Source organism: Amblyraja radiata, chromosome 26 (assembly GCF_010909765.2).
Source record: "Amblyraja radiata isolate CabotCenter1 chromosome 26, sAmbRad1.1.pri, whole genome shotgun sequence".
NCBI lineage: Eukaryota > Metazoa > Chordata > Chondrichthyes > Rajiformes > Rajidae > Amblyraja > Amblyraja radiata.
In genome coordinates, this window is record NC_045981.1 from 13642399 (window position 1) to 13669119 (window position 26721).

General features: G+C 46.7%; 1 protein-coding gene across 1 annotated transcript in view; it reads left to right on the forward strand.

The window, feature by feature from the left end:
- Positions 1-219: 219 nt before the first annotated feature.
- Positions 220-26721, forward strand: part of kcnj16 (potassium inwardly rectifying channel subfamily J member 16) — a 65881-nt gene continuing 39379 nt past the window's right edge. The window contains exon 1 of the mRNA XM_033044300.1: positions 220-357. The gene's annotated coding sequence lies outside the window, so the exon portion shown is untranslated. The remainder of the gene's footprint in view (positions 358-26721) is intronic.

Consider the following 26721-nt stretch of genomic DNA (forward strand, 5'->3'; position numbering starts at 1 on the left):
CTCTCACAGCATCCTTACACAGCCTCCCCAACCACCCCCCTTTCACCCCTCCTCCCCGAGGGTTCAATAACCTTGAATTATCCGTTCGTACGACGCAGGCGGCCGATTAATTTATCAACCCGAACCCTCAAGCCAGGATTTGAAAGACAGCCTCCTCTGGGAGGTGTCAATGTTTAACCTAAGCGCTGCTCCAGACTCGTTACTAGCAATGAGCAAACAAGGAGCTCTGATGCTCACAGACCACTGAGAGGCTGCCAGTGACACTCCCGGTGCACCAGAGTATCCACCGGTCAGGCAGCGCCATTTCCCCAACTCCTCACGGTAAACCCGGAGGTGAGACGGGAAGTTGCGTGAAAGGTAGGAACGGTTTGGACTTTTACCCTTTCTTTAGTTAAGCTTTGTTAAAAGTCGGGGTGGGGGGGGGACGATGAATGCCGGTTAAAACGTTCAGAATCGGACTTCACATGAATAGCACTGGCTAATATGACCTTGCACCTGAAACGTATCATTAAATGCGGGCCCGGCGCCAGTTTTATATAAGCCACCTGCGATGCGGTGATCGAAGCTGCCAGTAGCGAAGGGGATAATTGAGGGGGTTATCCAGGACAAGCGATTTCCCATTAGGATTGACAGATCCATTTCACCGCGCTTGTAGGAGGGTCTTTGTGTGATCCCCTGTAATTATAGGTTGTGTGAAGCCCAAACTCTCAAACACTTTCGCAAAAGTTTGATTCGTGACTCAAATCAAGCAAGCGGAAGTAAAGGCTTATGGATAAATTGTTTCCCTGTAGAATGTAAAGGTCCTGAAATATGGGTCGACTCGATGGATTGGGGTCATGCAGATTACATGGAGTGAGTAGTTATTGTATTCAAATTTATAACCAAAAATAACCTGGAAAAAGGGGTCTCTGGTATTAAAAAGAAGCTTCTAAATAGAACAAATGTAAACACCGTGGGTTATTCTGCTTGTCCACTGATTAGCTTTAAGGTTATCATTACATATTTAGAACTAAATTGAAATGTACAAGTTTGTTTAGTTTAGTTTAGTTTAGTTTAGTTTAGTTATGTTTAGTTTAGTTTAGTGTCATATGTACGAAGGTGTAGTGAAAAGCTCTGTGCTGCGTGCTATCCAGTCAGCAGAAGGACTATACATGATTATAATCGAGCCGTCGACAGTGTGCAGATTAAGAAAGCACATCAGTGCCTCGACTTCCTGAGAAGATTACGGAGAGTCGGTTTGTCAAGGAGGACTCTCTCTAACTCCGACAGGTGCACAGTAGAGACCATGCTGACCGGTTGCATCGTGGCTTGGTTCGGCAACTTGAGCGCCTTGGAGAGGAAAAGACTATAAAAAGTAGTAAACACTGCCCAGTCCATCATCGGCTCTGACCTCCCTTCCATCGAGGGGATCTATCGCAGTCGCTGCCTCAAAAAGGCTGGCAGTATCATCAAAGACCCACACCATCCTGGCCACACACTCATCTCCCTGCTACCTTCAGGTAGAAGGTACAGGAGCCTGAAGACTGCAACGTCCAGGTTCAGGAATAGCAACTTCCCCACAGCCATCAGGTTATTAAACTTGGCTCGGACATAATTCAGAACATTAATAGCCCATTATCTATTATTTGCACTTGATCAGTTTATTTATTCATGTGTGTATATACGTATATAATGGTATATGGACACACTGATCTGTTTTGTAGTCAATGCCTACTATGTTCTGTTGTGCTGAAGCAAAGCAAGAATGTTATTGTCCTATCAGGGACACATGACAATAAACTCTCTTGAATCTTGAATCTTGAATCTTGAATCTAAATCTTGAAAAAAATATTTTGCCAAGAGACAATCTCAGGCCAGGAGCAAAGCAACAATAATTTATCCGTTCATCAAATTCTGGAATCATTTAAAAATCTATAAATAAGAAAACAGTGAATGATAGATTTCTCATTATCACACCTTACCCTTCCATATCTCTGTGTCTCCCTCTCCCCTGAGTCTGAAGGAGGGTCTCCACATGACGCGTCACCCATTCCTTTTATCCAGATATGCTGATTGTCCTGCTGAGTTACTCCAGCATTTTGTGTCTATCTTTGGTGTGATCTGGCATCTGCAGTTTCTTCCTCCACATGATAGATTTAAAACTGCCCATAGGTCGATTTTATTGGGAACCAGGTGGTCAAGGAGACTATTTTTGATGAGCCAGTTGGCAAATAACACAACAAAACGGGTGTCAGGGGTTATGGGGAGGAGGCAGGAGAATGGGGTTAGGAGGGACAGATGGATCAGCCATGATTGAATGGCAGAGTAGACTTGATGGGCCGAATGGCCTAATTCTGCTCCTATAACTTATGAACGTATGAAACTGTGAGGGAAATTGATTAACGAACTGGGCACTTATGGGTGATTTTTTTCTAAAAAAGGAAAGAGAGGTGGTGTGATTAAGGAGGTAAATCCCAGAGATTAGATCCTTGACAACTGATGGCATGGCAGCCAATGCAAAGAAACAAACTTCAGGATGATCTGACGCCAAGGTGCACGGATATGCCGTAGGTTTAGACATTGGAAGATGTGAGTCCATGCACCATGGATTGTGGTCTTGTAGCTAGAAGCACAAATGAGACGGATGGGAGGAGCTGTTGCAGGTTAGGATCTTGGCTTTGGAGCTTTACTGTAGGTAGCTTGTTTAGTTTAGTTTCGTTTCGAGATACTGCGTGGAAACATGCTCTTCGGCCCACCGAGTCCGCATCGACCAGCGATCCCCACACATGAACACTATCCTACACACACACACCAGCGACAATTTACAATTGTACCAAGCCAATTGACCTACAAACCTGTACATCTTTGGAATGTGGGAGGAAACAGGAGATCCCGGAGAAAACCCACGCAGGTCACAGGGGGAAGGTGCAAACTCGGTACAGACAAGCACCCGTAGTCAGGATCAAACCCGGGTCTCTGGCGCTGTAAAGGCAGCAACTCTACTGCTTTGTCAAGCTTGTCTTTAACTGTTTGAGGCTATGCAGAAATACACTGGTTGCCTATAGTTTATTAGTTCAGAGATACAGCATGGAACAGGCCCTTCGGCCCACCAAATCTATACCGACCAGCGATCCCCATACACTAAAGGGCCTGTCCCACTGTACGAGGTAATTCAAGAGTTCTGCCAAGTTTCCCCTGATTCGAACTCGGAGAATTACGGTAATAGCCAGTCGTAGGTACTCGGGGCTCTCGTGGACATTTTTCAACATGTTGAAAAAACTTCACTAGCTTACCGCGTTTCCCGAGTACCTGCCGTTAGCATTACGAGCCGCTAAGAGACGTCCCGAGCTCTGACGTACCCGCTACGTACATTCTACGTACTTACCACCAGTTTGATTTTTTTTTTAAACTCTGGAGAGCTCTTGGGTAAACTCGTATAGTGGGACAGGCCCTTAACACTATCCGATAGACAATAATGACCATTTACAATCTTTACCGAAGCCAAATAACTACAAACCTGTACGTCTTTGGCAGCTGGCCAATCTTTTTTGTACCATAAACTTCTGTTCTTTGGAATAGATTAAGTATTGTGGTATGTGGGAGGAGCAGGCACCATCAAACGTACATTAAAACTTAAATCTTAGTCAATAGGTATAAAGGTCAGATAACACTTCTTTTGCATAAAGCACGATAGAAATTTGAAAACGTCTCCCCTGAAATACTGTGTATTTGAGGACAGGTTCCTAAATCCAGGAGCAGAATTAGGCCATTCGACCCATCGTCTACTCCGCCATTTAATCATGGCTGATCTATCTTTCCTTCCCAACTCCATTCTCCTGTCTTCTTCCCATAAACCCATGCCATAACCTACTAATCAAGAATCGATCAAAATATCCTTTGATTTGGCCTCCACAGCCTTTGTGGCAATGAATTCCACAGATTCACCACCCTCTGACGAAATAAATTCCTCCTCGTCTCCTTTCTAATGGTCTGTCCTATTCTGAGGCTGTGGTCTATGGTCCTAGACCTTCCCACCAGTGTAAACATCCTCTCCACATTCACTCTATCCTGGCCTTGACAAGACAATTTGAGCTCTCCAGACAGCGATGAGTCGGAGCTTTGTTACATAAACACGTTGAAAATTAAATAAATAGTAAATGCAAAGCACTGAGCAGCAAGTCTTATATAGGAATATCGTTCTAATATATTTGGACTCCACTGCTGAAGCATTCATTTTGCACAAACGCCTGCTAAATCCAGTCACTTGCATTCGGTGGAGTTCGTTTTTATTTCACTTTTTAGTCTGAAGCAGGGCTTCGATCCGAAAGGGCGCCCATCCTTCTCTCCAGAGATGCTGCCTGTCCCGCTGAGTTACTCCAGCACGTTGTGTCTCTCTTTTTTACTTTAGAGATACAGCGTGGAATCATGCCCTTCAGCCCACCGAGTATGGAGTTGCCTGTATGGAGTTTGTACGATCTCCCCGTGACCACGTGGTTTTCCCCAGGTGCTCGGGTTTCCTCCCACACTCCAAAGACGTACAGATTTGTTGGTTAATTGGCTGCGGTAAAAATTGTAAATTGTCCCTAGTGCGTTGGATGGTGCTACTGTACGGGGATTGTTGGTCAGTACAGACTCGTTGGACCGAAGGGCCTGTTTCCGCGCGGTATCAACTAAACTAAACTAAACCCGCACGCTAGTACCATGTTATCCCACTTTCACATCCTACACAATAGGGTCAATTTATAGAGGCCAATGAACCAATTCACGCCTATGGGATGTGAGAGGAAAAGGGAGTACCCTAAGGAAACCCACGCGGTCACGGGGAGAACGTACAAACTCCGCACAGACAGCACGGGCAGTCGGGATCAAATTGAGTCTCTGCTGCTGTGAGACAACAGCTCTAACGCTGCGCCACCGTGCCGCCCACTGAGTTGTTATACGGAAACCAGTTGTTTGTCACACTTGACTAATTAAATTAGAATTAAAAGTAATGAAATACTTAGTTCATTGGCAGCTTTATGAATTGCCCTCACAGGATAAATTGTGAAAGTTACCCCTAGTAAATCAACATCGTTTTACATTTATTACCCAATGGCTAGTTATAAACTAACTTCTTTCCTCTTTGCATCTGATCAGAAGGTCAAATTTGCACTGCAAACTTGTATAATCACACAATGAAGGACTAGTTTAGTTTTAGTATAGTTTTAGTCAGAGATACAGCGCGGAAACAGGCCCTTCAACCCACCGAGTCCATGCTGACCCCATACACTAGCACTATCCTACACGCTAGGGACAATTTACAAGCTTTACCAAAGCCAATTAACCTACAAACCCGTACATCTTTGGACTGTGGGAGTAAACCGTAGCACCCGGATAAAACCCACTCAGGTCACAGGGAGAACGTACAAACTCCGTACAGACAGCTTCCGTAGTCAGGATCGATCCCGGGTCGGCGTGAACTTGGTGGGCCACTGTGCCAACTTTGAGCATTTCTTTATAGATCTGTGTAAATGAATCTATTACTTTTTGCTTTCTTCTGGAGATGGTGTGAAAGGGGAATGTGCCCAGTCAGATGGGGAGGTGCCTGCCCTTGAGTTAATGGAAAATTTTACTTGGAGCTGTGTTAGAGGTCGGGGACACAGAGGTCATTGAGCGAGGGAAATTAAAGCGAGAGGAAACGAGAATCTTGCGTTACTTTTTCACTGAATGCAAATAGTTTTACTGAATGGCCAGGGCGGCACGGTGGCGCAGCGGTAGAGTTGCTGCCTTACAGCATCAGAGACCCAGGTTCGCTTCTGACTGTGGGTGATGTTTGTACGGAGTTTTACGTTCCCTCCGTGACCGCATGGGTTTTCTCCGAGTGCTCCGGTTTCCGCCCACACCAAAGATGTGCAGGTTTGTAGGTTAATTGGCTTTGGGAAACTTATAAATTGCCCCTATTATGTAGGATAGTGCTCGTGTACAGTGTGATCTTTCGTCGGCACGCACCCGGTGGGCCGAAGGGCCTGTTTATGTGCTGCATCTCTAAAGTCTGAACAAACCTGCCGCACATTTTAATCATGGAGTCATACTGCACAGACACCTTCAGACCCTTCAGTCTGAAGAAGGGTGACGACCCGAAACATCACCCATTCCTTCCCTCCAGAGATGCTGCCTGTCCCACTGTGCTTTTGTGTTAAAGCACAGAAGCTGACCATATCCAGACTAAGTACTAAGTGTCTACTCTAAAAACACAAAGTGCTGGAGGAACTCAGCGGGTCAGGCAGCATCTGTGGAGGGAATTGGCTGACAAAGTTTCGGATTGAACTCTTCTTCAATCAGATTGAGTCTGAAGAAGGGTCCAGAGCTGAGACGCCACCTGCCCATTCCCTCCACCGATGCTGACAGTAGGGCCACCGGCATAATCAAGGACCAGTCTCATCCCGGTCACTTCCTCTTCTCACCTCGCCCATCAGGTGTGAAAACGCACATCTCCAAATTCAGCGACAGTTTCTTCCCAGCTGTGATCAGGCACCTGAATGGTCCTCTCGTCATCCAGAGTGCAGTCCTGACCTCCCATCCACCTCATTGAAGACCATTGAATTCTCTTTAATCGAACTTCATCAGAATTTATCTTGCATTAAATGTTGTACCTTTTATCCTTTGTCCTTTGTCCTTACACTATGGGTGGATTAATTGTAGCAATGTATAGTCTTTTCTTTGACTGGATAGCACAAAATAACAAAATCTTTTCACTGTACCTCGATGCATGTGACAATAATAAACTAAACTAAACTAAACTAAACTAAACTAAACTAAACTAAACTAAACTAAACTAAACTAAACTAAACTAAACTAAACTAAACTAAACTAAACTACATTAGCTAAACTGTCCTAACTCATGTTTTATAAAAGATAGACAGAAAATGCTGGAGTAACTCAACGGGTCAGGCGGCATCTCTGGAGTGAAGGAATAGGTGACGTTTTGGATCAAGATCCTTCTTCAGACTGAGAGTCAGGGGAGAGGGAGACACAGAGAAAAGGAAGTGTAAGGTGTGAAAACAAGACATCAAAGAGGAAAATGTATAGATCATTGTTAGCTAGGAGAAGGTGACAACGAAGCATACAGAGATCAAATTTAATCAGGTGCCTTTAAAACTTTATAATGTTTCATAACGCCATAAGGTCCCGGCTATTATATTCGGTGGCCCAGCTAATGAATACCTTGACCCGGAACGTCACCTATTCCTTTTCTCCGGAGATGCTGCCTGACCCGTTGAGCTCCTCAAGCCTTTTGTGTCTATCTAGCAATTAACACCATTCCTTTCTCCGATGACGCTGTCTGACCTGCTGTGTATCCTCAGCGTTTTCTTCTTTCTTTGTACAATTATATTCTGTCATTATGGATTTGGAGACTACATGTATATAATTAGTATTTCATGCCCGGCAAAATCATTTTGGCAGGCATTAAGGTTTGTAACACTATTAAAATATAAACACACCAGCCCCAGCTTAATTTGTCATCCCTAGTAAACATATACAGGACAAGTAGAACAACTTCATGCCATGACATTGTTTTGAATGTTAAGACCACCTGCGACGATAACCTGTGGTGAATGTTTTAGACAAGGTGAACGTCCAAGTCAGTTGGGTTGCCAACTTTCACACTCCCAATTATGGGACAAAAGGTCAAAATAAGGGACAAATTCCCGACAGCAATTCGTTGACCGACTCGGCCATGGCTGGGTGAATGATGAGTTGGCCCGGGTGTTGGACTGCACACAAAGCCCAGCTGGCGGGCCAGCTGAGGAGTTTTGGCCCGGGCGCGACGTCACGCGCAAAGCCCGGCACCCCATCCAACTCATGAAGCGATGATCGGCCATGAGAAGGAGGGGTGGTGGTGGTGTTGGCGGTAAGTGAAGGTCCGAAGGTCGGACAGCTGGCCGGGCTGCCGACCGACTGGGCCACGGGCGAGGAGCTGCTGCTGCACTCCATGGGCTGCACTACGTCGGGACGGGTGAGGCGGGGCCGGACGCGGCGCTCCAACCAGACAGTCCCCTCGACCCGAGTAGTAGCAGTCAAATACGGGACAAGGGCGGTCCAATATATACGATACGGTTGTCCCGGCTAATATGGGACAGTTGGCAACCCTACAAGCCAGTGGCATCCATGTGTAATAGGACATACTAGCATAGAATGTAGAGCATAGCTTAGTTTAGTTTAGAAATACGGCGTGGGTATAGGTCCCACGGCCCACCCAGTCCGTGCCGACCAGCAATCCCTGTACATTAACACTATCCAACACACACACGGGTCAATTTACAACTTTTACCGAAGCCAATTAACCTACAAACTTGTACGTCTTTGGAATGTGGGAGGAAACCGGGATTGCTGGAGAAAACCCACACAGGTCACGGAGAGAACGTACAAACTCCATACAGAACTCCATACAGGCTCCAAGTCTACCGCTGCATCACCGTGCCACCCACATAGAAGAGCACAGCACAGGAGTAGGCCCTTCCAAATCTGACGTGCAGACCAATTCCTATATGCCTGCCTGTGTTCCACATCCCTCCATTCCCTGCCTATCCATGCACCTGTTCAAACGCCTCCTAAATGCCACTTTCGTAGCTGCCTCCACCACCACCCTCGACAACACTCACTGCCCTCAGCATAAATAACTTGCCCCGCCCCGCACATCTCCTTTAAACTTTCCCCTCTCACCCTAAAGTTATATCTCAGTCTGAAGAAGGTTCTTGACCCGAAATATCATCTATTCCTTTGCTTTGATTAGTATGTCAGGGGTTACGGGGAGAAGGCAGGAGAATGGGATTAAGCGGGAAAGATAGATCAGCCATGATTGAATGGCAGAGTAGTCTTGATGGGCCGAATGACCTAATTCTGCTCCTATCACTTGTGAATTTACGAGCATGAAATATATGACCAGACATTGTTATGCTGGCAAAACCTATTTTATTATATTTCCAATGGATGGTGAATTGTTAGTTCTGTGATTGTATTTGTTGATTGTGGTTTGGAATCTGGAGAATGGATATCTCGTTGGCCAGTTTCCTGGAAAGATATTCTATATAATCAAGTGACACTTTCAGACTATTTCTGGCTGTTTCAAACCAACATATAACAGCTCTCCTGCCAAGTACTTTCGTAATAGATGACCAACTAATTACAAATGGAAAGTAAGAAAATGCGCACAGCAGTGGCGCAACATAAATGTTGAGCAGTAATTGCATACTTTCTGGAATAGCTCATGTTTCACAGAATGAGTAGCTGGAATGCCCTGGTCCCATTTGTGAAGTAAATATCAAATGCAAATAAATCACCACAACATTTTAAAGCAAGCCATCATAACTCCAAGGATATTCAGACCAGTTGCAATATTAATACTTCGAAACCCAAATAAGGGCGGCATGGTGGCGCAGCGGTAGAATTGCTGCCTCCCAGCGCCAGAGACCCAGGTTCGATCCTGACTACGGGTGTTGGCTGCACAGAATTTGCACATTCCCCCCGTGACCTGCAAGGGTTTTCTCCGGGTGCTCCGGCTTCCTCCCACGCTCCAAAGACGTGCAGGTTTGTGGGTTAATTGGCTTCGGTAAAAATGGTAACTTGTCCCCAGTGTGTGTAGGATAGTGTTTGTGTGCGGGGATCGCTGGTCGGCGCGGATTCAACGGGCCGAGGGGCCTGTTTCCATGCTGTATCCCTAAACTAAACTAAACTAAACTGGATCCTCGACTTGCTCATCAATAGAGGCCTGTTTCCACGCTGTATCTCCAAACTACAACTAAACTAAACTAAACTAAACTAGGGTACACAAAATTGCTGGAGGAACTCAGCGGGTGCAGCAGCATCTATGGAGCGAAGGAAATAGGCGACGTTTCGGGCCGAAACCCTTCTTTTGTGTACCTTCGATATTCCAGCATCTGCAGTTCCCTTTTGAACACAACGGTAAACTAAACTAGTGTACGGGGGATCGCTGGTCGGCGGCCGAAGGGCCTGTTTCCGCGCTGTATCTCTAAACTAAACTAAACTGTGTTACGGTGATAAACAGTCACAAATGGTCATCGACGACCCCGTGATCCAGCTAAATATACAAAATAAACTAAAATAATTTATTCCCTTAAGCATGCCACTATATGCAACTGGTGACATTAAAAAAAAATCTAGAAGGGCAGAGATTAAAATAACAGCAACTGTAAGCTGTGTAAAACATTAACCACTAAAAGTCTAGTTTTACACGAGTAGTATTCTGTGAGGCTTGTTTTAAATATGTAATGAGACAGTCCTTCTTCTCCAGATGACCTATTAAAATAACTTAGTAACATCTAATTTAAACAATCAGCATTCTGATTCTTGAGAGAGTTTTACTACTAACATGCCAAATGGCATTATAATGTGAGGGGACCAATGCTTGTAAATGTACTGGGTTACAGCTCTCCAGAAAATAAATCCGTGAACTCATTCATTTCATGCATAAAACGTCAGTAACTTTCCACACGTATGCTGCAGTGTACGCAAGATGATTCTTCCGGGGCAGCTGTAGAGTTGCTGCCTTACAACACCAGGGACACGGGATTTTAGGTTAATTGGCTTTGGTAAAATTGTAAATTGTCCCTCACATGCGTAGGGTAGAGTTAGTGGACTGGGATCGCTGGTCGGCGTGGACTCAGTGTGGCAATACCGTCCATAATATAGTTCATGATTGTGGCTGGATGGATAAGGGGGGTCATCTCGTGAAATGGATCAGTCCCATTTTTATGGGAAAGTTCGTAAGATCATTGGTAATAGGAGCAGAATAAGGCCATTCGGCCCATTGAGTCTACTCCACCTGTTAATCTTGGCTGATCTATCTCTCCCTCCAAACCCCATTCTCCTGCCTTCTAACCATAACACCCCACACCCGTGCTAATCAAGAATCTATCTATCTCTGCCTTAAAAATGTCCATTGACTTGGCCTCCACAGCCTTCTGTGCAAAGAATTCCACAGATTCGCCACCCTCTGACTAAAGAAATTCCTTCTCATCTCCTTCCTAAAGGAACGTCCTTTAGGAAAGAGACATCCTCTCCACATCCACTCTATCCAAGCTAGACACAAAATGCTGGGAACAGGTGTGTGTGGGCAATTTCCCACAGTATTGAGTAGGTGCCAGTGCTGGCTCTCCCTTGGAACTTGGTGAGTGCCTTGCCTGATTCTTGAATGTAACTCTTCCATGGTTTCTTCTAATTTCCTGGATTGCTGGCTGGGTGTACAACTGTGCACAAAGTAACTGCAGATGCTGGTTTACACCGAAGATAGACACAAAATGCTGGAGTAACTCAGTGGGACAGGCAGCACATCTGGATAGAAGATTTCAGGTCGTGACTCTTCTTCACCCCATTCCTTCTATCCAGAGATGCTGCCTGTCCCGCTGAATTACTCCAGCATTTTGTGTCTATCTTCGGTGGACAACTGCAGGATTACCCAGGAATAGGGAAACCATGTGTGTATTTTCCATCAAAGTGCCCGGGAAGTTTTAAAAACATAATGGGAAGCCTTGGTGTTTCCACACATATAAATTACCAATAGATGCTTGATTAGTACGGGTATCTTTACTATGTGGAGAAGGCAGGAGAATGGGGTTAGGAGGGAGAGATAGATCATAGAAACATAGAAAATAGGTGCAGGAGTAGGCCATTCGGCCCTTCAAGCCTGCACCACCATTCAATATGATCATGGCTGATCATCCAACTCAGTATCCTGCCTTCTCTCCATACCCCCTGATACCTTTAGCCACAAGGGCCACATCTAACTCCCTCTTAAATATAGCCAATGAACTGGCCTCAACTACCTTCTGTGGCAGAGAATTCCAGAGATTCACCACTCTCTGTGTGAAAAATGTTTTCTCATCTCGGTCCTAAAAGATTTCCCCCTTATCCTTAAACTGTGACCCCCTTGTTCTGGACTTCCGCAACATCGGGAACAATCTTCCTGCATCTAGCCTATCCAACCCCTTAAGAATTTTGTAAGTTTCTATAAGATCTCCCCCTCAATCTTCTAAATTCTAGCGTGTACAAGCCGAGGCTATCCAGTCTTTCTTCATATGAAAGTCCTGACATTCCAGTAATCAGTCTGGTGAACCTTCTCTGTACTCCCTCTGTGGCAAGAATGTCTTTCATGATCAGCCATGATTGAATGGTGGAGTAGAATTGATGGGCCTAATTCTGTTCGTATTTTCATTCAATGGCCCCATCCCAAAATGACATCCATCCCTTTTTCTCCAGAGATGCTGCCTGACCCGCTGGGTCACTCTGTGTCTATCTTCGCTCGACTGAATCAGTTGCTTGCACAACTTCAGTTTGGGGTCTCTTTATTTCGCAAACCTTGTACTTTATGTACTCATGCGTTATGTCCTACAGAGGGCATTAATGCACAATTTTTGTTTCATTTTGTGTCATCAATCTTCAGATCGCGGTCACAGTGGTTATTTTACCGAATGGGACCTGGAGCTAATTTGCCTTTCCGCAAATCCCGTTTTCCATATTGGAAAGCTGGTAGTTATACATCGGCGCGACCAAATGTCGACAGGGCGATCCGTTCACCGAACACCTTCGCTCAGTCCGCCTGGACCTACCTGATCTCCCGGTTGCCAAACAATTTAATTCACCCTCCCATTCCCACACTGACCTTTCTGTCCTGGGCCTCCTCCATTGTCAGAGTGAGGCCCAGCGCAAATTGGAGGAACAGCACCTCAGATTTCGGTTGGGCAGCTTCCAATCCAGCGGTAAGAATTTTGATTTATCTAATTTCAAGTAACCCTTGTATCCCCCCTCTCTCCATCCCTCCCCCATCCATGTCATATCAGCTTCAAAGCCGTCTTGATGAGTCTCATTGTCTGTAACTTGTTTTCACCTTCTTAGCTCACAGCTAAGAATGGCCTGTTTCCTTTATCATTGTAACTTTTTTGCACATCTTTCATTCATTTGTTCTATATCTCTCTGTATCACCATCTATATCTCTCATTTCCCTATCCAGCCGCATTCAGACTTTGCAAGTCTTCACAGAGAACTTTATACTAGAAAATATTTGATGTCAATGGTTTCTCCTGGTGATATCCTCCAAAGGCTTCCACCTTGACATGTCTATTGGGTGGATGATTGGGTCAAATATAACATCCAAGGATTCAGGTGCAAGACAGTACCTGATGAGTTCTGAAAATCATTGGGACTCTCAGGATCCCATGCGATCCAATCTTCCACGCGGAACCTTGTCGAATGCAATGCAGGTACTACTGCAACCTGCAAGATGCATTTGGACAAGTACATGCAGTATCACTCTACGACTCTATGTCTCAATGACACTATGACTCCATGACTCGATGACTCGTTCAACAAACAGCATGAAAAGCAACAAGCACAGTTTCAAAATGATAAACCATGTATTTCTAGGGACTGCAGAAGCTGGAACCAGACGATGAAAAAATGGGTCGACTGGGCTTGTATTTACTGGAGTTTAGAAGGATGAGAGGGTATCTTGATATAGAAACATGTAAAATTCTTAAGGGATTGGACAAGCTAGATGCAGGAAAAATGTTCCCTATTTTGGGGGAGGCCAGAACCAGGGATCACAGTTTAAGAATAAGGGATAGGTCATTTAGGACTGAGATGAGGAAAAACTTTTTCACTCAGAGAGTTATGAATCTGTGAAATTCTCTGCCACAGAAGGCAGTGGAGGCTAATTCACTGGACGTTTTTAAGAGAGAGTTAGATTTTGTTCTTAGGGCTAATGGAATCAAGGGATATGGGGGAAAAGCAGGAATGGGGAACTGATTTTGGATGATCAGCCACGATCGTGCGGAATGGCGGTGCTGGCTCGAAGGGCCGAATGGCCTACTCCTGCACCTATTTTCTATGCTTCGATGTCTCTGTTTCTATGAATCTTGAGCAAAACACAAGGAGCTGAAGGAAGTCGACTGGTCAGGCAGTGTCTGGGGAGGGAATGGACATGTGACACATTTTTATATATATATTTTCTGCTGTTGTTTATGACTTGAGTGACGTTCTTTTTTCTCGCTGCAGTGATCATGAGATTATAATTCCGCATTCATCATTTACCAAGGAGGAACATTCAGCCCACTGGTTAATCTGTTGTTCCAGATGCTTGCACCAGTCTGCCAATGCATTTACAATTTTGCAAATGACAGGACTGACTTGTTCTACAATTAATTCCATTCAGTCAATCAGGATGACTGTGTTCCTGGCGTGTACGATGGTAAGCCAATCAGCCAAGGCAACGTCGTTCCAGGAAAACTGTGAATCGGCCTTTACTTTAGACTTCATAAGTTCATAGATTCTGATGTGATAGCAGCAGAATTAGGCCATTCAGCCTGCCTGTTGGCCACAGACCCAGACCCAGCCTGATGAAGGGTCTCGACCGGAAGCAACCCCTATTGCTTCTCTCCGGAGATGCTTGTCTGACCCGCTGAGTTACTCCAGCTTTTTTGTGTTTATTTTTGACCCAGTCCTACACTTGGTCACATGTGGTTTTTACCCGAGCTTTGTTGGTAATCAATGGTGGTTCATAAGTCCATGTCATAGGTGCAGAATTAGGCCATTCGGGCCATCAAGTCTAGTCTGCCATTCAATCGCGGCTGATCTATCCTTCCCCCTCAACCCCATTTTCACCCCATAATGACTGACACTTTAGAGATGTAGCGTGGAAACAGGCCCTTCGGCCCACAGAGTCCATGCCGACCAGCGATCATCCCGTACAAGAGCACTATCGTACACACTAGGTACAATTTACACTTTGCAGAGGCCAATTAACCTACAAACCTGCACGTCTTTGGAGTGTGGAAGGATACCAGAGCACCTGGAAAAAACCCAGGCAGGTCTCAGGGAGAACGTACAAACTCCGTACAGACAGCACCTGAGGTCAGGATCGAACCCAGGTCGCCAGCGCTGTGAGGCAGCAACTCTACCGCTGTGCCACCGTGCCAGTCCTTCCTAGAATTGGCCCCTAGTGATGTTACTGCACAGTTTCAATGCGCACAATGGCAGCTGTCCATCGCTGGGGCAAGTGTTAATCCGTGGCTCAACACGAAATGTCACCTGAAATGTCTCTCCAGAGATGCTGAGTTACTCCAGCATTTTGTGTCTATCTTCAAGTGGCTTTAACTTACAGCCCAGTGGTATGAATATTGATTTCTCTCACTTCAGATAGCCCCGGCATTCCCTCTCTCTCTATCCCTCCCTAACCCAGGTTCCACCAGCTTCTCGTTTTCACCCAACAAACAGCTAACAAAGGCCTGTTTCCTTTATCATCATTACTTTTTTGCATATCTTTTATTCGTGGTTCTCTATCTCTGCACATCTCTCGTTTCCCTTATTCCTTAACCAGTCTGAAGATGGGTCTCGACCTGAAACGTCACCTATTCCTTCTCTCCAGAGATGCTGCCTGTCCTGCTGAGTTACTCCAGCATGTCGTGTCTGTTGGGTATTTCATCCGCGTTGAACAAATCTGGACGATTTGAAATCCTCAGATGCTGTGCCATGGTATGAACCTCATCAGAAGCATTTAGCTCTGGGTTTTGTTCCAGTGTCTGGGAGTTATGGCAACAAGCGGACTTACAATTATCACCTTAGATAACCCCATTAACTCTTCAAATCGTCCCCGTCCCATGTCTGCTAACTAAGCCTCAGCCAGAAATAACGGATACAAAATAACTATTGTAAAATGGAAACAGAATAATACTCGGATAATTCCCGTAGAGCCAGATTGACGTTGTGTTATGGTCACCATGTGACCATCCCTTTTGAGGCATGATGTGATTTTTCTATCTTGGTAACTGAGGCATCTTTGGACGGTTTACCATGTTAAATGGAACGGATAATTGCGAGTTATTGTCGTCATTCCTGTCCCTTAACCTGCGTGGAATGCTCATCCATGACTCAAAAGCAGACAATGCTGAACAATTCAGCAGGTCAGACAGCATCAGACGGGAGGAGGCAGCACCCCTGAAGAACACAGGCAGGCAACGTATCGGCTTGGAACCCTTCTTCAGACATTTTGTTTCCTAAACCAGTGACTGCAGTTCATTGTTTCAGCATCTACACAAAGTTGAGTTCATGATTAATAAATTCATTAGTGGGTTTAGTTTATTGTCACTTGCACCGAGGTACAGCGAAAAGCCTTCTTTTGCGCGCTATCCCGTCAGAGGAAAGATTATTCATGATTGCAATCGAGCCATACAGATGCAGGATAAAGAGAATAACGTTTTTGTGCTAGATAGAGTCTGGAAAAGTCTGATTAAAGATAGTCTGAATGTATCCAATGATGTAGATGGTAGATCAGGATTGCTCTCCAGTTGTAGATAGGATGATTCAGTTGCCTGATAAAAGCTGGGAAGAAACCACCCCTGAATCTGGAGGTGTGTGTTTTCACACTTCTGTACCTCTTGCCGGATGGGAGAGGGGGGAAGAGGGAATTAGACTCACCCTTGATTATGCTGCTGGCCCTGCCGAGGCAGCGTGAGGTATAAATGGGGTAAATGGAGGGTTGGTTGGTTGGTTTGTGTGATGATCTGGGCTGCGTCCACAATCCTCTGCAATTTCTAGCGGTCTAGGATAGATGCTGTGATGTAGCCGGATAAAATGGTTTCTAGGGCGCATCTGTAGAAGTTGGTGAGAGTTGTTGGGGGTCATATCGAGTTCCGCTCTGCCGAAACGCCAACTCACCGAATGGCCACTCTGTCGAACAGTCAAATATCTGACATGACATCGCCAAGGGGGGGGGGGGGGGTGGGGTGGGACCTGTCAGCGATTGGTCCAGACCCCTGCGTCCATTACATCACTGGCCGGTGGAGACGGGACGGTGGGGGTCATTTTCCCACACGCCATAGGTGACTGGGCACTCGGAACCCGAGCAACAAGTTGTAAGCGGTCGAAGGAGCGCATCCCTCGGGACAGCCCTCACTCTCCCACAGCCACGGCTGCCCTTCGCCTCATCTCCTCCATGCGGACGCACTGTGACGGGCTTTGTGTGTCGGCAGAGCCAGGTGGAGCAGAGGTGTGGGACAGGCTGGTCCCTCTACCCACCCAGAGTCATTGACCATGATTCACCGTCATCACCCCCTGACACCCACACTGTGCGATTCACCCCCCACCCCGGCCGCGGGGCTCGAGGTATTGGCAGCCATAGTAAATCACTTTTAAAACATGGGGAGGGGGGGAGGAACACACACACACACACACACACACACACACACACACACACACACACACACACACACACACACACACACACACACACACACACACACACACACACACACACACACACAGATTCCCTGGTGGGCCGATGACAAGTGTGCATGACAATGACAATTTTATCTCCTCCCACTGCCCCCAACCCCCATTGACATGTTTTATTTATTGTTCGAACACAGTAATACTGTCTGGTTGCCTGCGTAAGGCACACAAGCTCCCATGCTCAAAGCACCAGATATTCTGAAATCTGTTTTAACCGAAGATGGACACAAAAAGCTGGAGTGACTCAGCGGGACAGGCAGCATCTCTGGAGAGAAGGAATGGGTGGCGTTTCGGGTCAACACCATTCTTCAGACCCAAAGACTGAGTATGAAGGGTCTCGACCCGAATCACCACAATTCCTTCTCTCCAGAGATGCAGCCTGTCCCACTGAGTCACTCCAGCATTTTGTGTCTATCTTTGGTGTGACAGTTGTGTCATTTCATCGGCTGAGACCAATCAGGTCTGTGTCCATCTTCGGTTAAAACAGGTTTTGTGTCCATTTTCGGTTAAAACAGTTTATAGATTATCTGGTGTTTTGAGCATGCGAGCTTGTGTGCCTTGTGCAGGCAACCAGATGGTTTACTGTGTTTAGACAATAAATAAAACGTGCTTCTTGTTGTCAGGGGGGGGGATGGTGAATCACTCAGTGTGGGTGTCGGAGGGTGATGATGGTGCATCATGGTCAGTGACTCTGGGTGGGTAGAGGGACCAGCCTGTCCTACACCTCTGCTCCACCTGGCTCTGCCGACACACGGCCCGTCACAGTGCGGCCACATGGGGGAGACGAGGCGGAGGGCGGCCGTGGCTGTGGGAGAGTGAGGGCTGTCCCGAGGGATGCGCTCCTTCGGCCGCTTACAACCTGTTGCTCGGGTTCAGAGTGCCCAGTCACCTATGGCTTGAGTGGTAAAATGACCCCCACCCTCTCGTCTCCACCGGAGAGATCAGCCATGATAGAATGGCACAGTGGACTTGATGGGCCGAATGGCCCAATTCTGCTCCGATGACTTCTGAACTTATGAACGACCATTGATTACCGCCGGCATCAACTCGGTGGGCCGAAGGACCTCTTTCTGCACTGCATCTCTAAACTGAGCTAAACTACATGAGATTAGTTTATCATGGCATCATGTTCAGCATGGACATTGTGGGCCGAAGGGCCTGATCCTGCACCGTAATATTTTGTGCTGCTTTGGTGGAGAGCCTGCGTTGTTTCCCCCTCAAATAGGAAATAGGAATACAGGGGGATGGAGCTTTGTGGAGCTTGGGTGTGGGTGTCGAGTTGTGGATTCATCACAATTCTTCAAACAATGGAGTGGGCGAGAGAGCCATCTCTTCACGGATTTAAATTTGGATCTAAATTAGTTTATTTTATCGTCATGTTAACTGAGGTACCATGAAAAGATTTGTTGTTGCCTGCTATCCAGTCAGCGGAATGACTGTATGTGATTACAATCAAGCTGTCCAGTGTGTACAGATACAGGATAAAGGGAATAATGTTTGTTGCAAGATAATGTCCAGTCCTTCTTCTTAGGCCCCCTTCAGTCATGGCTGACCATGGGTGTCTCCAGGGTGTTATTCCCTATATGGAGGACACCTGTGCGTGACTTTGTTTATCATGGGGAGACTGGTGCACAGACAGCCACCCCACGGTCCTTGACAGATCTGGGTCAGGATCCAGTGGCATGGAGTCCAAGACGACTGGAGACCCTTTTCTGCTGCAGCCTTCATCCGCCTTCCCAGCCGTTGTGACGCTCCACTAAAGTCAGCCATCATTCTCCGCCTGTTCCACCGTTGAGGTCTTGGTTGGATTGCTCTTTGTCCGAGACCTCCCCCTCGACCTTGCCGCCATGGGTGGCCCTACCAGGAGCATAGCTCCAGACGGCATCGCTCTCAGGATCTCAGGTCCACACAAGCTTCTCCACCATGACAAGGTGACAATCCACAGGGAAGTCCAGTAAAGTCTGATTAAAGATAGTCCGAGGGTCTCCAATGAGGTAGATGGCAGCTCAGGGCCATTCTCTAGTTGGTGAAAGGATGGTACAGTTGCCTGATGTATAGAAAGTTGATATGTTTGCATGTTCCAAGTTCCCCAAAGAACTTGGCATGACGGGACTCTTCGGAAACGACACATCCCTTTGGAAGGGTGGCACGGTGGCGGGCTCAGCTGGTAGAGCTGCTGCCTCACAAAGCCAGCGATCCGGGTTCAATCCTAAACTTGGGTGCTGTGCGTGTGGAGGTTTGCTCAGTCATTCTCCCTGTGACCGCGTGGGATTCCGTTGGGTGATCCAGTGTCCTCCCACATCTCAAAGACATGCAGGTTTGGAGGTTAATTGACCACTGTAAGTGGCCCCTTGTGTGTAGGGAGTAGATCAGAAATGTGGGTAACATATAACATATTATATAAGTAATACAGGATCGAACCCGGGTGTCTGCCGCTGTAAGGCACCAACTCTACCGCTGTGCCACGGTGCTGCCCACAATATCTGGACTTCATGAGGATGTGATCCCCAAGGAAAGGATTGACTGTCTCTCCAATATTTTAAAGCCATTTTGCCTCTGTATGTTACATGGGCCTCATTAGTTTAGATTAGTTTTAGTTGAGAGATACAGCATGGAATCAAGCCCTGTGGCCCACACCGACCAACAATCAGTTCGCATTAACCAACCTGATCTCCCGGTGGCTCATCACTTCGACTCCCCCTCCCATTGCAAATCCGACCTTTCTGTCCTGGGCCTCCTCCATGGCCAGAGTGAGTCCCACCGCAAATTGGAGGAGCAGCACCTCATATTTCTCTTGGGTAGTTTACACCCCAGCGGTATGAACGTTGACTTCTCCAATTTCAGGTAGTCCTTGCTTTCTCCCTCCTTCCCCTTCCCTTCCCAGCTCTGCCACAGCCCACTGTCTCCGCCTTGTCCTTTCTTTCCCCCCCCCACATCAGTCTGAAGAAGGGTCTCGACCCGAAACGTTACCTATTCCTTCGCTCCATAGATGCTGCCTCACCCATTGAGTTTCCCCAGCATTTTTGCCTTCCAATGATCACCCATACACTTGTTCTATCCTACACCTAGGGACAATTTCGACAATTAGCGTGGACTCGGTGAGCCGGAGGGGCCTATTTTCAATGCTGCACCTTTCAGTTAAAAATGTCACAATTAGAAAGCTCTGGCTGCATTTAAATAAAAAATGCTCAATGTATTTTGGCAACTCGTTGCTTTTAATTCTGCATTAAATCCTGACACAGAATGCCCTCTGCAAAATTTGATGTCTATAGTTCCATAATTTCCCCAGCACTCTACCGCCAGTAACCTAGCTACTAATGCATCGGGTCAAATATCAACCTCAGTGAATCAGCAGTCACGGACAGTGAGGTTGTCAAATGCACGGTGGTATCAATTTCTGGCAATCTCTGATTCTATTCTGTGAAATACTGTTCGTTCTCTCCCAGACAAGCACAGTCTCTCTCCATTTATGTTACGGTGAAAAGCAGTCACAAATGGTCATCGCCGATTCCCTTGATCCCGCTGCCAAGGGCAGTCTAGCTACTGAGTTACTCTCTTGCGTTCAAGCCCATTAGTTAGAAATGCCATTATGGCACGGTGGCGCAGCAGTGGAGTCACTGCCTTACAGCGCCAGAGACCAGGGTTCGATCCCGACTACGGGTGCTTGTCTGTACGGAGTTTGTATGTTCTCTCTGTGACCTGCGTGGGTTTTCTCCGGGTGCTCCGGTTTCCTCCCACACTCCAAAGACGTACAGGTTCGTAGGTTAATTGGCTTCTGTAAATCGTCCCTAGTGTGTGGGACAGAACTAGTGACCGGGTGATCACTGGCCGGCATGGACTTTATGGGCCGAAGGGCCTGTTTCCACGCTGTATCTATGATATTCATTGTTCAATTATTTACAGAAAGTAAAAGAGTTCATACTTTCTCCCCGTGACCTGCGTGGGTTTTCTCCGGGTGCTCTGGTTTCATCCCACACTCCAAAGACGTGTAGGTTTGTAGGTTAATTGGCTTGATATAAATGTAAAATTGTCCCTTGAGTGTGCGGGGATCACTGGTCGGTGCGGACTTGGTGGGCCGAATGGCCTGTTTCTGCACTGCATCTCTAAACTAAACTAACTGGCGTTGTGGTGAAAATCAGTCACAAATGGTCTTCGACCGAGTGCAGCCTGCGTTACTCCCTTGTGTTGGAGCTCATTAGTCGGAAGTAATTGAAAGAAGAGAAAGTGCGCTTTCTTTGTGCAAATATGAAATATCAGTTTACTTGTGATTTGAAGCTTGTAAAAATGGCATATTAACCTTTAGATGCTGTCAAGCTGGAAAGGGTGCGGAGAGGATTTACGAGGATGTTGCCAGGACTCGAGAGTCTGAGCGACAGGAGAGGTTTTAGCAGGCTAGGACACGATTCCATGCAGTGCGGGAGGATGACGGGTGATCTTGTAGAGGTGTATGAAATCATGAGAGGAATAGATCGGGTAGACACACACAGTCTCTTGCACAGAGCAGGGGAATTGAGAACCAGAGGACATAGATTTAAGATGACGGGGAAAAGATTTAATAGGAATGTGAAGGGTAACTTTTTCACACAAAGGGTGGTGGGTGTATGGAACCAGCTGTTGGAGGAGGTAGTAAGTAAGTAAGTAAGTTTTATTTATATAGCACATTTTAAGTCAACTTGCATTGACACCAAAGTGCTTTACATAAATTAAATAATAAGTTTCCATACAAACCATAGAAAAAGGTTAAAAATAAAGAAAGAAAGAAAATGGGCACAACTCATTATAGAGTTCAACACAAACATCCCCCCACAACAGAATCAAAAATTTCCACTGTGCGGAAAGGCAACAGAAAGTTAAGTCTGAAACACCCGAGGTCGGGGCCCATTTGTGGCCTTGCAGCCAGCCCGATGATTTTCAGGGCCCTCTTGCCGTGAAGATGGAACTCTGGCGTCGGGTGAAACAATTCCTCAAGCGGCTTGGAAAGTCTGGAGCGGCTGCCTCCCCCCCGGAGACCGGGGCACTCGTAGCCCTCAGGCCGCGCCGGTTGGAGCTCCGACCCCGGCGAACTCGATCCCAGGCTCCGCGGCGCTCCAAATCCAGCGTCGCCTGCAGCCGGACGCCCGCAGCCACAGCTCCGCGATGTTGGGAGTCGGCGGCCACAGCGCTCCGGAGCTTACCGTAGTTGAGGCAGGGACTATCCCAACTTTTAAGAAATAGTTAGACAGGTACATGGATAGGACAGGTTTCGATGGATACGAACCAATCTCATGCAGGTGGGACTAGTGTAGATGGGACATGTTCGTCGGTGTGGGCAAGTTGGGCAGAACTCTACTGGTTTATACTAAAGTTTGAATTCCTTGATCAACAGAGAAAACACCCTCACCAGCCTCGCCACCATCACCTTCCTGTGCTGTTCTGCTTTGATGATCCCTATCTCCTGTGTTTTGAAACGTTGCTTTGGGATACAGCTACTCATGTAGAGAGGGAAATGTTGAGGAAGGAACATACAGGTGCTGGTTTAAACCGAAGATAGACACAAAAATGTATGACACTGTATGTCACTGTATATCATGTTGTTACCTGTGGGCAGAGCACCAAGGCAAATTCCTGGTATGTGAATACTTGGCCAATAAACGTGCTTACTTACTTACTTAGCTGGAGTAACTCAGCGGGCCAGGGAGCATCTCTGGAGAAAAGGGCAAAGGTGATGTTTCGGGTCGAGTCCCTTCTTCAGGGCTGTCTGACCCTCTGAGTTACTCCAGCTTTTTGTGTCTATCTTCATGGGAAATGATTCAATGAGTATCAGATAACACTGGTTGCCGGTGGCGACACCGTCGAATCTCTGTAGGAGAACGTGGACTGTGAAGGGGAATGGGGAGACCTGAACCTGTGTGTAAGGGCGAGGTCTTCTTATGAATATTGGGTATGTCTTCTTTTATGGAGGATGTTAGTAGGTGAATGATGGGTGCTAATTAAGTAGCCCCTGGGATTGTGATATAGTTGGTCTGGCATGACATTTTAAAATGCATTGATTAACCCTGACGATTCATGTTAGGTCCTCTAAAATTACCCATATCTGTATCCAGTCCCTGGCGCGACTTTCCTGCTATTGACCTCCACCTAATCATCTTCCTGCTCGATCACCTCCACCCCCAACCGCCTCCCCCCCCCCATCCCGCTCCATTCATTCCCTCGTGTCCCATCTCTCACTCACCCCCAGTCCCCCCCCTGTTCACTCCCTGTGAACCCCGCCTGTCGACCTTGGTTCTGTGCCGTATAAACACTCCAGCCCCAGCTTAGTTTGTCATCCCTAGTAAACATATACAAGGCAAGGAGAACAACCATGTCATGACATTTATTTAAATGTTAAGACCACCTTGGAGTATAGGTGTGGTGAATGTTTTAGACAAGGTGAACATCCAAGTCAGTGGCATCCATGTGTAATAGGACATACTAGCATAGAATGTAGAGCATAGTTTCGTTTAGTTTAGAGATACGGCGTGGGTATAGGTCCACCCAGTCCGTGCCGACCAGCGATCCCTGTACACTAGCACTACCCTACACACACTCGGGCCAATTTACAATTTTTACCAAAGCCAATTAACTTGCAAACTTGTACGTCTCCGGAATGTGAGAGGAAACACGGATTCCCGGAGAAAACCTACGGGGGTCACGGGGAGATGGTACAAACTCCGTACAGTCAGCACCCGTAGTCGGGATCGAACCCGGGTCTCTGGAGCTGTAAGGCAGCAACGTTACCGCTGTCTCAACGTTTCCCCCTCTCACCCTAAGGTTATATCCTCTCATATTTGACATTTCTGTGATATATATATATATATATATATGTATTTGCTGAATAGTCAATTCCTTGACAATGGGAAGAATTCATACTTTAATGCAAAGTGAGGCCAATCTTTTTCGTAGAAATTTCTTAGGGTGCTTGGTCGTCCTGTATTTAATCTCAGCAAATTTGCTGATGTCAACTCATGTATTAACTTATTATGAACCCACTTTGTGAGCCGGTATAACGTCAACTGGTTTTGGCAGGAACCTGATGTTTTTGAAGGGAAGTAACCTTAGAAATGCATATCAGTGTACGTGGAAATACTTCACATTTTAAGTTCCCAGCTTTGGTACTTAACAAACTACTTAAACTGGAATGGCTGGTGGCTACCAGTCTAACCGGGACAGTATTGTGCAGCAGGGTCACAAAAGTTAAGAGTCAAAAGTAGAAGTGAACAAAATTGACATGAAATGTGACTTTAAGCGATAAACACTGTGCGAGATCGCAAGATAAAAATGCTTAGTCAAAGGGTCATAAGGTCGTCAGAAGAAGGGTCTCGACCCGAAATGTCACCCATTCCTTCTGTCCAGAGAAGCTACGCCCTGCTGAGTTACACCAGCTTTTTGTGTCTATCTTAGGTCATAAGGCCATAAGTGATAGGAGCAGAATTAGGCCATTCGGCCCATCGTCTACTCCGTTCAATCATGGCTGATCCATCTCTCCCTCCTAACCCCATTCTCCTGCCTTCTCCCCATAACCCCTGATACCCATATCAATCAAGAGTGAAGAAGTCTTACAGTGTGGAAACAGGCCCTTTGGCCCAACTTGCCCACACCGGCCAATATGTCCCTGCGACGCTAGTCCCACCTGTCTGTGTTTGGCCCATATCCCTCCAAACCTGTCCTTTTTTACCTGTCTAACTGTTTCTTACATGTTGAGTCCCTGCCTCAACTACCTCCTCTGGCAGCTCGTTCCCCTCAGATACCCCTCAGATTCCTATTAAATCTTTTCTCCTTTGCCTTAAACCTATATCCTCTGGTCCTCAATTCCCCTACTCTGGGTAAGAGAAGCTGTGCATCTACCTGATCTATTCCTCTTATGATTTTGTACATTTTAAAATTACATTGATAATTCCTTTGCTGTGATATCATCAATAGAAAATTCCAACATAAGTCCTGCCTGTTAATGTGTAGGGAGGAACTGCAGGGGCAGGCTTACACAGAAGATAGGCCCAAATTGCTGGAGTAACTCAACAGGACCCTTCTTCACACTGTATGGAAATTGGTAGCAAAGTCTGTGAGTTTATGCATTGGTGCAGAAGGTGGCCCTGATGTAGTCGGCAATGTAGTGTAGATAGAGTATGGGGATGGGGACAGTCTGCAGAAGGGTCTCGACCCGAAACGGCACCCATTCCTTCTCTCCAGAGATGCGGCCTGTCCCGCTGAGGCAGAGACCGCATCCCTGTCCCAGCCTCAGCTCCCTCCTCCAGCAGCTCGTTCCATGCACCCACCACCCTTTGTGTGAAAAAGTTACCCCTCAGATTCCTATTAAATCTTTTCCTCTTCAACTTGAACATATGTCTGTATGGAGTTTGTACCTTCTCCCTGTGACCACGTGAGTTTTCCCTCGATTCCCCTACACTGGGCAATAGATTCTGTGCATCCACCTGCTCTTGTGAGCAAAATGCACTTTATAGTTAAGACAACAGCCCTTACAATGTGCTGTTTGAGTCTCACTAATACCTCTTCCAAAATTAATCCTGCAATGAGCAAGGTCGATTTATCCGTATTTTTAGGTTAGATTTCTCAGTTTCTGTTTAGTTTATTGTCACGTGTGCCGAGGTACAGTGTTGCGTGTTACCCAGTCAGCGGAAAGGCAGTACATGATTACAATCGAGCCGTCCACAGTGAACAGATACATGATAAGGGAATAACGTTCAGTGCATGATAAAATCCAATAGAGTCCGATCAAAGATAGTCCGAGGAGTTTCTGATTGCCCGAGTTTCTGTTTGAAATTAATCTCCAGGTGATGGTGACGTCCCCCATTCCACCGATGGGATGTATTGGAAAAGTATTACATACCTTAAAACAATAACCTGTATGTTGAAACTTTTACGTTCAGAAAGAACATTGACTACACCCTATAAGTTCTAAATTAGCTCTGAACCGCATCGAGAAATGGATAGGTCTAAATAGATTTGGAAGAATGTCATGTTGCCTGAAACTTGCTGCCGTCAAGCCAGTCTCTACTTTCCCTCCCAGACTTGGAATTCCCCGAAGAAATATTTAAGGGCCTGTCCCACTTGCTGATTTTTTCTGCGACTGCCGGCATCATTGATGCAGCGTGATGCGGCGTGATGCAGCGTGATGCGGCGTGATGCGGCGTGATGCGGCGTGATGCGGCGTGATGCAGCGTGATGCGGCGTGATGCAGCGTGATGCGGCGTGATGCGGCGTGATGCGGCGTGATGCAGCGTGATGCGGCGTGATGCAGCGTGATGCAGCGTGATGCGGCGTGATGCGGCGTGATGCGGCGTGGTGCGGCGTGATGCGGCGTGATGCGGCGTGATGCGGCGTGATGCAGCGTGATGCGGCGTGATGCAGCGTGATGCGGCGTGATGCGGCGTGATGCGGCGTGATGCAGCGTGATGCGGCGTGATGCAGCGTGATGCGGCGTGATGC